At 39.0% G+C, this 14,443-nt stretch overlaps 1 protein-coding gene across 2 annotated transcripts in view; it reads left to right on the plus strand.

Annotated features, from left to right (window-relative positions):
- The window catches only part of MTBP (MDM2 binding protein), a gene marked incomplete at its 5' end in the record, with an annotated part of 80,068 nt that overhangs the window by 19,757 nt on the left and 45,868 nt on the right, over positions 1-14,443 (plus strand). The window lies entirely within an intron of this gene.

Consider the following 14,443-nt stretch of genomic DNA (forward strand, 5'->3'; position numbering starts at 1 on the left):
CTCTAATAATCTATTACATTCAAGATGTCATTAATTTCTATTATAAAATCAGATTATTTAAATCCAATCTCTAATACTTCATTAAGTAATTGCAGGTCAAAATGTTAGTTACTTGTCCAAAGTCACATAGCTGAAGTGTGTTCCTTCGTACTTTGTTCCAGTGTTTTCTGTTTTAATTGGACGATGATTTGTTTAGTTTAATTCTGAGCTTATACTTAGTTTTTGTGACCTGTGATATTATGGGACTAAGAACTGGAATTGAAACGTACCTACCCAGATTGTAATCTCTAGAAGTACTCTAGAACCTTAGAATTCTGAGGAATACAATTTTAAAATCAGTGGTTTACACAGTACTTTATAGGAAATAGGTGAGATACTAAAATTCATTTTAGCAAGTGTTGAATTTGAAATGTAGATAATATCTATGTGGAAATTTAAAGTTAGTGTTTGAAGTTTAGATGTGTATCTCTAGAGAGTGGTCAGGGCAGGAGATTTAGATTTTTAGTTTACCAGCTCTTTTGTTTATCTGTTTTACAGCAAATCACCCTAAAACTAAGTGGCTTAAAAGAACAAACACTTTATTTGCTCATACTTCTGTGTTTGAGCTAGGTTCAGCTGGGCAGTTCTTCTGCCAGTCTTACCAGTGGTCACTGATATGTGGCTGTGCTGAACTTGTGGATTGTTTGGAGGATGGGCTCAGATGGGATGCAGGGACGGCTGTCTTTCTCTCTCCATGTAGTCTCAACGCCTTTTCCTTGCCACGTGCTTTTTTCTTGTAATCTCTGGAGCAGGTTAGCTGGAATTTTTTACATGGCTACTCAAGATTCCAAAATGAAGAAAAATTGAGGTGACAAGGACTTTTTAAGGCTTATTCCCAAAACTGGCCAAGTGTCACTTCTGCTGTATTCTTATTTAAAGCTACTCACAAGAATGGGCCAGATTCAAGAGGGAGGTGACTATACAAGGGTCTGAATACTGGGAAGCCCCCAGTGTAAAAGTCCACCGCGGGTGTATAAAGGTGATAGTGGAAACAGGAGTGGTTGGGAAAAAACACATAGACAACATGGCTAAAGAAGAGAGCCAAGGAGGACCTTTAGAAATACCTGAATTTAAGGTAAAGTGGAGGAAAAGTTAGAAAATGGTTTAGTAAATGGTAGTTGGAAGACCCTAAAGAGTTATAATCATTAACATCAATATCAAAATACCATTTATTGCATAATATAGAGTATTGTGCAAAGTGTGGGAAATAAAGGGAAGTCAAACTGGGTTCTTACTTGAGGAATTAGAGGCATGGTCCTTTTCTTTGTAAAGTTTATAGTCAAGTGAAGAAGGCACTTTGAAAAATCATTATAAATCTCTTTATCCATCAGGGTGAAAGTAAAGTGGAGGATACTTTCAGAGTGTATGACCTAACGTAGCCTTAAGAATTCAGGAAGGCTTCCTGGAGGAAGAGACATAGTTAATGTAGTTTATTGTACTGCACTAATTCGTGAAGAAATGTGGCTTTAACCCTTCTCAGCTCACAGGGAATAAGTGTATACCTGGTGATTTTGGCAGATGCTAAAACAAAATCAGAAGTAGACTTACTGGGTGGCAGTAGAGTCAGTTTCACTATACTACGTGAAATCACAGGATAATATCCATTTCTCAATATTACATAGGTTTATAACTTATTAACATGAATAGTAACATCTCTTAACTAAACTTGAGTGTATTCTGGACAACCCTTAATTTGTTTTTCCTCTTGTAACTTTTTCTAAGATAATTTATTGATTTAGAATTTACTCTTAGTTTTTTTTTTTTCATGACTTTCATTGCAACTTTAAGAAAATACCTTATCATGACGCTTGATTTGATTTTTTTAAATTGTCACCTCTTAAAATTTGGGGATTAGTATTAGTAACTTCTGAATAATAATTAGACATATATCACATGACCATCTTCAAAGCCAAGTTGTTGATTAGGTCATATCATTAAGGGCTGATTAAGCTGACACTTTACAATCTTTTTTTTTTTATCTCAGAAGTAGAAACAATCAAATTGAACAGTTGATTATTAAGTTCTATTTTACCCATAACCCTTTCTGTAGGAGAAATTATTTATCCCATTGACAGAACTTCTTTTGTAAAGAGTAGTCAAGTTTTAGCTAGTGTGAGTTTTGATGCCTCTTACATAGGAAAACGTCTTATCCCATTCATAGTGCCACTACTAATGGCCTCTCTCACTACAAAATAAGGTATTAACTATCAGCCTCCTAAATCAAAACTCTGTTTCCCCATAACCTACTGAATCATGCCCAACTGTCCTTGGCTGTCGCCTTCCTTGTCCCCTATCCTCCAGACTAAACTTTGTACTGTTTCCTAAAACTATTCCCTGGTTTTACACCTTTATCATGTTGTTATTCATGCATTCAGTCGGTCACGTTTCTATTCATGCTTTGTAGATACTATGAATCAGGTATGGTACTGCAATCTGGGGGTTGTTGGTGAGCAAGACAGACTTGGCTCATCCTCTTCTAGAATTTATCCTGTAACATAGAAAAGAAGCACTGAGGAGGGGCTGAAACAATCCCTAAGAGATATTACATAAATAAAACAAGGTGTGCAAATGTTATTATGCTACCTTTTGTGGTACAGATAACAGCTCAGATGTGTGAAGTAAGCATTTATATGTTTCAACAGATATTTTTATTGAGCACCTACAGTATACTAGGCACTGTTTTACATGCTGGACCAGCAGTAAATTGAACAAAGAACTTGCTCTTGGGGAGCTTACATGTTAGTGGAGGTAACAGGTTTAGTTCTTGCCCCAGATAGGCATATGGCTGGGTCTCTCAGTTTCAGAAAACCTTTACTCCAAAGTGATTTTCTCATTCAGGACCTAATTTTTGCCATTCCATCTAAAATTGCAAATGGACTCTTTTCCTGACATCATCTCCATCTTCCCAGCTCTAATTTTTCTCCTTAGTGCTGATTACCATCTAATATACTAAATGTGTGTCCGTTTCTCTCACTAGAAGTGAGAAGAGACAAAGTGAAGTTTTTTTACTTTTATTCATTGCTTTATTCTCAGTGCCTGACACTTAATAGGTACTCAAAAATATTTGTAAAATAATAAGTGAAATATGTAGCATATTTCTAGTTAGTAATAACTGCTGTCTGAAAAGTAAAGAAAGACTGAATGGACTGCAATGTGAACCAAAATTGGTGCTCCAGTTTTTATCAGTTGCTTAAGTTTTTTTTTTTTTTTTTTTTTTTTTTTTTTGCATTATGCGGGCCTCTCACTGTTGTGGCCTCTCCCATCGCGGAGCACAGGCTCCGGACGCGCAGGCTCAGTGGCCATGGATCACGGGCCCAGCCGCTCCGCGGCATGTGGGATCCTCCCTGGCCGGGGCACGAACCCGTGTCCCCTGCATCGGCAGGCGGACTCTCAACCACTGCGCCACCAGGGAAGCCCCAGTTGCTTAAGTTTAATGTATCATCCCTTGATGAAATAAAGGGATGTATCAATGTATTATACATAGGACATATGTATTAGTTTGAACCTCTCTTTGTATATCAAAAATTGTTAAAATATCAGCAATTCATATGGTTTGACCTAAAATAGAAGAACAATGCCCAATTTTAAAGAATGATTTTTAAAAGTGTTTTGCAGTGAAATCCCCAGAAAGTATTATGGTACTGGGAAAAGCGTAAAAGAACTATATGAACAAATGCAATTAACTAAACCTTATTACATTTCTGAAGAAAGGCTTCTATATTTAAAGCTATATTGAAAAGCCAGTTGTATAATGAAAAGAGCCTGGCTCACCATATGTTCACAGAGATGTTTTATGAAATTGTCAAAAAATTGGATGTTGATCATTGCCTAATTTTATATAACAAATGAAAAAGCTAAGGTACAGAGAAATCAACAAATTTGTCTAAGGTCACAGGGTGAGATCAGAATTTCCATTCAAGTCTTTCTACCGGTCATCCATGATCATTTCATAATCCTGAGTTCTACTGTTGCCTCATTTTTTAAAAAATTGGAATTCTTTTGAAAGGAAACATTTTAAAGGTACTTGGCAAAAAAAATTATTAGCAAGGACTAATGAAGCATTTTGAATTGAGGAAGCAAGTGCCTTCTTCATACTCAAGTCAGTGTGATCGAAGTGTTTCAAAATAGTGAGCTGAAACTAAGGTTAAAATGACTCAGTGTAACTGATTTATAAATAATTTTGATCTTGAGAAAAGGTAAAGGACTTAGATAAAGATTTTGAAAGAGATTTCAGTGGCAGAGTCAAAGTATTCTTTCAGTCAGCAAATATTTATATTTATCGTGTGCCCGTCGTGTTCAGGGCATTATTCTAGGTGCTAGGAATTCAGTAGTGAAAACAATCAGCCAGCTTTACTGTATTAACTTTTATTAAACACACCACTCAAGAACATACTGGTTCTCTTCAAGCACATATGGAACATTCTTCAGGATAGACCATATATCTGTCAGGCTATTAAATGAGGCTCAATAAATTTAAAAGAATAGATATAATACACAGTATGTTCTCCAGTTACAGTGGAATTAAATTAGAAATAAACAACAGAAAGAAATCTGAGAACTCCTTTAAATACTTGGAAACTAAATTTTAAACACACTTCTAAATAGCACATAGGTGAAATTAAAAACATAGTTTTAACTGAATGAAAATAGAAACATATCAAATTTATGGAAAGCAGCTAATACAGTACTAAGAGTATTCTAAATGCTTATCTTAGAATGGAAGAAAGATCTAAAATCAGTAATTTAAACATCAACCTCAAGAAGCTAGAAGACTAAATCCAAGTGAAGTAGAAGGAAGGAAATTAGACCAGACACCAATGAATAAAATACTGAGGACTATATCTAACAAGAAGTGCAAAACCTGTACACTGAAAACCACAAAACATTGCTGAGAGTAGTTGAAGAAGATATAAGTAAATGGAGAAATATACTGTGTTCATAGATTAGAAAACTCAGTATTATTAAGATGGTCCTTCTCTCCAAACTGACCTATAGATTCAATCTAATCTCTAACAAAATTCAGGAGGACTTTTCATAGAAATTGACAAACGGATACTAGATTTACATGAAATTGCAAAGGATCTAGAATGGCCAAAACAATTTTGAAAAGGAAGAACAACTTTTGAGAACTTACACTGCCTGATTCACAACTTGCTATGAAGCCATAGTAATTAAGACAGTGTGGTGTTGGAGAATACACATATATCAGTGGAACAGAATAGAGACAAAGATGCCAATGGGAAAAGGATAGTCCTTTTAACATAGTACTGGAATAATTGGATGTCCGTATGTAAAAACTCAAAAATTACATATATATGTATATAAAATATGTAATTTTTAGACTTTTATCTTACATAAAAATTAACTCAAAATGAGTCATATACCCAAATGTAAGCACTAAAACTACAAAACCTCTATTAAAAAACATATATACCAAAAGGATGATCTGTAAAAAGAAAAAAAAAATCTATAAATTCATCAAAATTTAAAAATACCTCCATTTTGAAATCTAAAGAAAAAAAATGTTTTTGATGAACCTAGGGGCAGGACAGGAATAAAGACACAGACGTTGAGAATGGACTTGAGGACATGGGGAGGGGGAAGTGTAAGATGGGATGAAGTGAGAGAGTTGCATTGACATACATGCACTACCAAATGTAAAATAGGTAGCTAGTGGGAAGCAGCTGCATAGCACAGGGAGATCAGCTCGGTGCTTTGTGACCACCTAAAGGGGTGGGATAGGGAGGTTGGGAGGGAGAGGCAAGAGGGAGGAGTTATGGAAATATATGTATACGTACAGCTGATTCACTTTGTTATACAGCAGAAACTAACACACCATTGTAAAGCAATTATACTCCAATAAAGATGTTAAAAAAAAATCTCCTTTTTGAAGAACTATTAAGAAAAAACTTTTAAAGGCTACTAAGAGAAAATAGTTTCAATCATATGTCTTACAATGGACAGGTATATAAAAAAAATTCTTACAACTCAGTAGTAAGGAGAAATTGCAATTAATAAGTGGGTAAGAGACTTGAATACACATTTTTCTAAAGATACATGAAGAGCTAAAAAAACACATGAAAGATACCCAACATCATTAATCTTTTGGGAAATGAAAATGAAAACCACAATGTGATTCTATAATAACTGTCTAGAATGGATATTATTATTACTATTTTTTGCTGTACGCGGGCCTCTCACTGTTGTGGCCTCTCCCGTTGCGGAGCACAGGCTCCGGACACGCAGGCTCAGCGGCCATGGCTCACGGGCCCAGCCGCTCCGCAGCATGTGGGATCTTCCCGGACCGGGGCACGAACCCTGCATTGGCAGGCAGACTCTCAACCGCTGTGCCACCAGGGAAGCCCTAGAATGGATATTATTAAAAACAGTGACTATCATATTTTGATGAGGATGCAGAGAAACTGCAAGTCTCACACGTTGGTGGGGATGTAAAACGGTACAGCTACTATGGAAAACAGTCGGGCCATTAAACTTACACTTAACTCTGCAGCTCAGTTCTTCCATTTCTAGGTATTTATCCAGGAGAAATGAGAGCATATGTTCACACATACTTGCAAAAAGCTGTTTATAAAAGCAATATTCATAATAACTAAGAATTGGAAACTATGCAGATATCCGTCAACTGGTGAACAGATGAACATGGTTTGTTTCGTCCATATAATGGAATCCTTCTCAGCAGTAAAAAGACATGAAAAGTTTTGAGTATACCTAAATATTACTAAGTTTATAAAGTCAGGCTTAGAAGACTAGTACATGATTTTACTTATATGAAATTTCTAAAAAAGGCAGAAGGACCAGAAAGCAGATCAATAGATGCCTGAGACCATGAGCAGGAAAGGAGATTGACTACAAAGAGATAATGGAAGCTTTCGAGACTGAATTATAATCATGGATAAACAATTGTATAATTTCCTTAAACTAATCAAACTTAGACTCTGACATGTGTATGTAAATTATACCTCATTAAAACTTTTTTTTTTTTGGCAAAAATCACCTGAAGGCTCTTAGACCTAAATGCAGAGTTTTGTTTCTATCCTAGTTCAGTAATTCTTAATACCAGCTCACATTAGAATAACCTTGGCAGTTATCAAAAAAGAAAAAGTCAAGCTGGGCCCTACCTGAAAACAATTAAATGCAAATCTCTGGGGAGGATCAGGGCATCAGTAGTTTGTAAAAGCACCCAAGTGTTTCAAATGTGCATCCAGTATTGAGACCCTCTGCACTAGGCGTGCTCTCTTCAACTCTAGGCTGGAGAGCCACTGTTTCTGAAAGTCCTTCAGATGCTTTGAGGCAGAAAAAGGTTCAAGGATAACTACTTTAGACCTTTAATTCCTTGCCTAGAAAATGAGGATAATATACTTGTTTAGTATATCTTGCAATCTTGTTAGACACTATTGGTAATGAAGGTAAACACTTTGTAAACTCTGCAATAGCTTTTTTTTTTTTTAACATCTTTATTGGAGTATAATTGCTTTACTATGGTATGTTAGTTTCAGCTTCACAACAAAATGAATCAGTTATATATATACATATATTCCCATATCTCTTCCCACTTGCGTCTCCCTCCCTCCCACCCTCCCTATCCCACCCCTCCAGGCGGTCACAAAGCACCGAGCTGATCTCCCTGTGCTATGCGGCTGCTTCCCACTAGCTATGTACCTTACGTTTGGTAGTGTATATATGTCCATGCCTCTTTATCGCTTTGTCACCGTTTACCCTTCCCCCTCCCCATAGCCTCAAGTCCATTCTCTAGTAAGTCTGTGTCTTTATTCCTGTTTCACCCCTAGGTTTTTCATGACATTTTTTTTTTTTTAAATTCCATATATATGTGTTAGCATACGGTATTTGTCTCTCTCTTTCTGACTTACTTCACTCTGTATGACAGACTCTAGGTCTATCCACCTCATTACAAATAGGTCAATTTCGTCTCTTTTTATGGCTGAGTAATATTCCATTGTATATATGTGCCACATCTTCTTTATCCATTCATCCGATGATGGACACTTAGGTTGTTTCCATCTCTGGGCTATTGTAAATAGAGCTGCAATGAACATTTTGGTACATGACTCTTTTTGAATTATGGTTTTCTCAGGGTATATGCCCAGTAGTGGGATTGCTGGGTCATATGGTAGTTCTATTTGTAGCTTTTTAAGGAACCTCCATACTGTTCTCCACAGTGGCTGTATCAATTCACATTCCCACCAACAGTGTAAGAGGGTTCCCTTTTCTCCACACCCTCTCCAGCATTTATTGTTTCTAGATTTTTTGATGATGGCCATTCTGACTGGTGTGAGATGATATCTCATTGTAGTTTTGATTTGCATTTCTCTCATGATTAGTGATGTTGAGCATTCTTTCATGTGTTTGTTGGCACTCTGTATATCTTCTTTGGAGAAATGTCTATTTAGGTCTTCTGCCCATTTTTGGATTGGGTTGTTTGTTTTTTTGTTATTAAGCTGCATGAGCTGCTTATAAATTTTGGAGATTAATCCTTTGTCAGTTGCTTCATTTGCAAATATTTTCTCCCATTCTGAGGGTTGTCTTTTGGTCTTCTTTATGGTTTCCTTTGCTGCGCAAAAGCTTTTAAGTTTCATTAGGTCCCATTTGTTTACTCTTGTTTTTATTTCCATTTATCTAGGAGGTGGATCAAAAAGGACCTTGCTGTGATTTATGTCATAGAGTGTTCTGCCTATGTTTTCCTCTAAGAGTTTGATAGTTTCTGGCCTTACATTTAGGTCTTTAATCCATTTTGAGCTTATTTTTGTGTATGGTGTTAGGGAGTGATCTAATTTCATACTTTTACATGTAGCTGTCCAGTTTTCCCAGCACCACTTATTGAATAGGCTGTCCTTTCTCCACTGTACATTTCTGACTCCTTTGTCAAAGATAAGGTGACCGTATGTGCGTGGGTTTATCTCTGGGCTTTCTATCCTGTTCCATTGATCTATCTTTCTGTTTTTGTGCCAGTACCATACCGTCTTGATAACTGTAGCTTTGTAGTATAGTCTGAAGTCTGGGAGCCTGATTCCTCCAGTTCCTTCTTTCGTTCTCAAGATTGCTTTGGCTATTCGGGGTCTTTTGTGTTTCCATACAAATTGTGAAATTTTTTGTTCTAGTTCTGTGAAAAATGCCAGTGGTAGTTTGATAGGGATTGCATTGAATCTATAGATTGCTTTGGGTAGTAGAGTCATTTTCACAATGTTGATTCTTCCAATCCAAGAACATGGTATATCTCTCCATCTATTTGTATCATCTTTAATTTCTTTCATCAGTGTCTTATAATTTTCTGCATACAGATCTTTTGTCTCCTTAGGTAGGTTTATTCCTAGATATTTTATTCTTTTGTTGCAATGGTAAATGGGAGTGTTTTGTTGATTTCACTTTCAGATTTTTCATCATTAGTATATAGGAATGCCAGAGATTTCTGTGCATTAATTTTGTATCCTGCCACTTTACCAAATTCATTGATTAGCTCTAGTAGTTTTCTGGTAGCATCTTTAGGGTTCTCTATGTATAGGATCATGTCATCTGCAAACAGTGACAGCTTTACTTCTTCTTTTCCGATTTGGATTCCTTTTATTTCCTTTTCTTCTCTGATTGCTGTGGCTAAAACTTCCAAAACTATGTTGAATAAGAGTGGTGAGAGTGGGCAACCTTGTCTTGTTCCTGATCTTAGTGGAAATGCTTTCAGTTTTTCACCATTGAGGATGATGTTTGCTGTGGGCTTGTCATATATGGCCTTTATTATGTTGAGGAAAGTTCCCTCTATGCCTACTTTCTGCAGGGTTTTTATCATAAATGGGTGTTGAATTTTGTCAAAAGCTTTCTCTGCATCTATTGAGATGATCATATGGTTTTTCTCCTTCAGTTTGCTAATATGGTTTATCACATTGATAGATTTGCATATATTGAAGAATCCTTGCATTCCTGGAATAAACCCCACTTGATCATGGTGTATGATCCTTTTAATGTGCTGTTGGATTCTGTTTGCTAGTATTTTGTTGAGGATTTTTGCATCTATGTTCATCAGTGATATTGGCCTGTAGTTTTCTTTCTTTGTGACATCCTTGTCTGGTTTTGGTATCAAGGTGATGGTGGCCTCGTAGAAGGAGTTTGGGAGTGTTCCTCCCTCTGCTATATTTTGGAAGAGTTTGAGAAGGATAGGTGTTAGCTCTTCTCTAAATGTTTGATAGAATTCGCCTGTGAAGCCATCTGGTCCTGGGCTTTTGTTTGTTGGAAGATTTTTAATCACAGTTTCAATTTCAGTGCTTGTGATTGGTCTGTTCATATTTTCTATTTCTTCCTGATTCAGTCTTGGCAGGTTGTGCATTTCTAAGAATTTGTCCATTTCTTCCAGATTGTCCATTTTATTGGCATAGAGTTGCTTGTAGTAATCTCTCATGATCTCTTTTATTTCTACAGTGTCAGTTGTTACCTCTCCTTTTTCATTTCTAATTCTATTGATTTGAGTCTTCTCCCTTTTTTTCTTGATGAGTCTGGCTAGTGGTTTATCTATTTTGTTTATCTTCTCAAAGAACCAGCTTTTAGTTTTATTGATCTTTGCTATTGTTTCCTTCATTTCTTTTTCATTTATTTCTGATCTGATTTTTATGATTTCTTTCCTTCTGCTAGCTTTGGGGTTTTTTTGTTCTTCTTTCTCTAATTGCTTGAGGTGCAAGGTTAGGTTGTTTATTCGAGATGTTTCCTGCTTCTTAAGGTGGGCTCGTATTGCTATAAACTTCCCCCTTAGAACTGCTTTTGCTGCATCCCACAGGTTTTGGGTCGTTGTGTCTCCATTGTCATTTGTTTCTAGGTATTTTTTGATTTCCTCTTTGATTTCTTCAGTGATCACTTCATTATTAAGTAGTATATTGTTTAGCCTCCATGTGTTTGTATTTTTTACAGATCTTTTCCTGTAATTGATATCTAGTCTCATGGCGTTGTGGTCAGAAAAGATACTTGATACAATTTCAATTTTCTTAAATTTACCAAGGCTTGATTTGTGACCCAAGATATGATCTATCCTGGAGAACGTTCCATGAGCACTTGAGAAAAATGTGTATTCTGTTGTTTTTGGATGGAATGTCCTATAAATATCAATTAACTCCATCTCGTTTAATGTATCATTTAAAGCTTGTGTTTCCTTATTTATTTTCATTTTGGATGATCTGTCCATTGGTGAAAGTGGGGTGTTAAAGTCCCCTACTATGAATGTGTTACTGTTGATTTCCCCTTTTATGGTTGTCAGTATTTGCCTTATGTATTGAGGTGCACCTATGTTGGGTGCATAAATATTTACAATTGTTATATCTTCCTCTTGGATCGATCCCTTGATCATTATGTAGTGTCCTTCTTTGTCTCTTCTAATAGTCTTTGTTTTAAAGTCTATTTTGTCTGATATGAGAATTGCTACTCCAGCTTTCTTTTGGTTTCCATTTGCATGAAATACCTTTTTCCATCCCCTTACTTTCAGTCTGTATGTGTCTCTAGGTCTGAAGTGGGTCTCTTGTAGACAGCAAATATATGGGTCTTGTTTTTGTATCCATTCAGCCAATCTGCGTCTTTTGGTGGGAGCATTTAGTCCATTTACATTTAAGGTAATTATCGATATGTGTGTTCCCATTCCCATTTTCTTAATTGTTTTGGGTTCGTTATTGTAGGTCTTTTCCTTCTTTTGTGTTTCTTGCCTAGAGAAGTTCCTTTAGCAGTTGTTGTAGAGCTGGTTTGGTGGTGCTGAACTCTCTCAGCTTTTGCTTGTCTGTAAAGGTTTTAATTTCTCCATCAAATCTGAATGAGATCCTTGCTGGGTAGAGTAATCTTGGTTGCAGGTTTTTCTCCTTCAACACTTTCAATATGTCCTGCCACTCCCTTCTGGCTTGCAGAGTTTCTGCTGAAAGATCAGCTGTTAACCTTATGGGGATTCCCTTCTGTGTTATTTGTTGTTTTTCCCTTGCTGCTTTTAATATGTTTTCTTTGTATTTAATTTTTGACAGTTTGATTAATATGTGTCTTGGCGTATTTCTCTTTGGATTTATCCTGTATGGGACTCTCTGTGCTTCCTGGACTTGATTAACTATTTCCTTTCCCATATTAGGGAAGTTTTCAACTATAATCTCTTCAAATATTTTCTCAGTCCCTTTCTTTTTCTCTTCTTCTTCTGGAACCCCTATAATTCGAATGTTGGTGTGTTTAATGTTGTCCCAGAGGTCTCTGAGACTGTCCTCAGTTCTTTTCATTCTTTTTTCTTTATTCTGCTCTGCAGTAGTTATTTCCACTATTTTATCTTCCAGGTCACTTATCCGTTCTTCTGCCTCCGTTATTCTGCTATTGATCCCATCTAGAGTACTTTTAATTTCATTTATTGTGCTGTTCATTGTTGCTTGTTTCATCTTTAGTTCTTCTAGGTCCTTGTTAACTGATTCTTGCAATTTGTCCATTCTATTGTCCATTCTATCTCCAAGATTTCGGATCAACCTTACTATCATTATTCTGAATTCTTTTTCAGGTAGACTGCCTATTTCCTCTTCATTTGTTAGGTCTGGTGGGTTTTTATCTTGCTCCTTCATCTGCTGTGTGTTTTTCTGTCTTTTCATTTTGCTTATCTTACTGTGTTTGGGGTCTCCTTTTTTGCAGGCTGAAGGTTCGTAGTTCCTGTTGTTTTTTGTGTCTGTCCCCAGTGGCTAAGGTTGGTTCAGTGGGTTGTGTAGGCTTCCTGGTGGAGGGGACTAGTGCCTGTGTTCTGGTGGATGAGGCTGGATCTTGTCTTTCTGGTGGGCAGGTCCACGTCTGGTGGTGTGTTTTGGGGTGTCTGTAGACTTATTATGATTTTGGGCAGCCTCTCTGCTAATGGGTGGGGTTGTGTTCCTGTCTTGCTAGTTGTTTGGCCTAGGATGTCCAGCACTGTAGCTTTCTGGTCGTTGAGTGAAGCTGGGTGCTGGTGTTGAGATGGAGATCTCTGGGAGATTTTTGCTGTTTGATATTATGTGCAGCTGGGAGGCCTCTTGTGGACCAGTGTCCTGAAGTTGGCTCTCCCACCTCAGAGGCACAGCACTGACTCCTGGCTGCAGCCCCAAGAGCCTTTCATCCACAGGGCTCCTTAATTTGGGATGATTCGTTGTCTATTCAGGTATTCCACAGATGCAGGGTACATCGAGTCGATTGTGGAGCTTTAATCCGCTGCTTCTGAGGCTGCTGGGAGAGATTTCCCTTTCTCTTCTTTGTTCTCACAGTTCCCAGGGGCTCAGCTTTGGATTTGGCCCCGCCTGTGCGTGTAGGTCGCTGGAGGGCGTCTGTTCTTTGCTCAGACAGGACGGGGTTAAAGGAGCCGCTGATTCGGAGGCTCTGGCTCACCCAGGCCGGGGGATAGGGAGGGTCACGGAGTGCGGGGCGGGCCTGCAGCAGCAGAGGCCGGCGTGTCGCTGCAGCCTGAGGCGCGCCGTGCGCTCTCCCGGGGGAGCCGTCCCTGGATCCCGGGACCCTGGCAGTGGCGGGCTGCACAGGCTCCCCGGAAGGGCGTGTGGCTAGTGACCTGTGTTCGCACACAGGGCTCCTGGCGGCGGCAGCAGCGGCCTTAGCGTCCCATGTCCGTCTCTGGGCTCCGCACTCTTAGCCGCGGCTCGCGCCCGTCCCTGGAGCTCTCTCAAGCAGCGTTCTTAATCCCCTCTCCTCGCGCACCAGGAAACAAAGAGGGACGTAAAAGTCTCTTGCCTCTCCGGCAGGTCCAGACCCCTCCCCGGACTCTCTCCCGGCCAGCCGCGGGGCACCAACGCCCTGCAGGCTGTGTTCACGCCGCCAACCTCAGTCCTCTCCCGGCGCTCCGACAAAAGCCGGAGCCTCAGCTCCCAGCCCTGCCCGCCCCGGCGGGCGAGCAGACAAGCCTCTCGGCTGGTGAGTGCCGGTCGGCCCGATCCTCTGCGCTGGAATCTCTCCGCTTTGCCCTCCGCACCCCTGTTGCTGTGCTCTCCTCCGCGGCTCCCAAGCTCCCCCACTCCGCCTCCCGAAGTCTCCACCCGCGAAGGGGCTCCTAGTGTGTGGACACTTTTCCTCCTTCACAGCTCTCTCCCGCTGGTGCAGGACCCGTCCCTATTCTTTTGTCTCTGTTTAGTTTTTTCTTTTGCCCTAACCAGGTACGTGGGGGGTTCCTTGCCTTTTGGGAGGTCTGAGGTCTTCTGCCAGCGTTCAGTAGGTGCTCCGTAGGAGTTGTTCCACGCGTAGATGTATTTCTGGTGTATCTGTGGAGAGGAAGGTGATCTCCGCGTCTTACTCTTCCGCCATCTTCCCGGAAGTCCTTTGCAATAGCTTTTTGTTATTCTGTCCTGTCTTAAATCCTTTCTATGTCTGTGAAACAATAAAGGATCATTGTTGTTCATGATGGTGAGTAAGA

This window comes from Leucopleurus acutus (genome assembly GCF_964270905.1).
Source record: "Leucopleurus acutus genome assembly, chromosome: 17".
Taxonomy (NCBI): domain Eukaryota; kingdom Metazoa; phylum Chordata; class Mammalia; order Artiodactyla; family Delphinidae; genus Leucopleurus; species Leucopleurus acutus.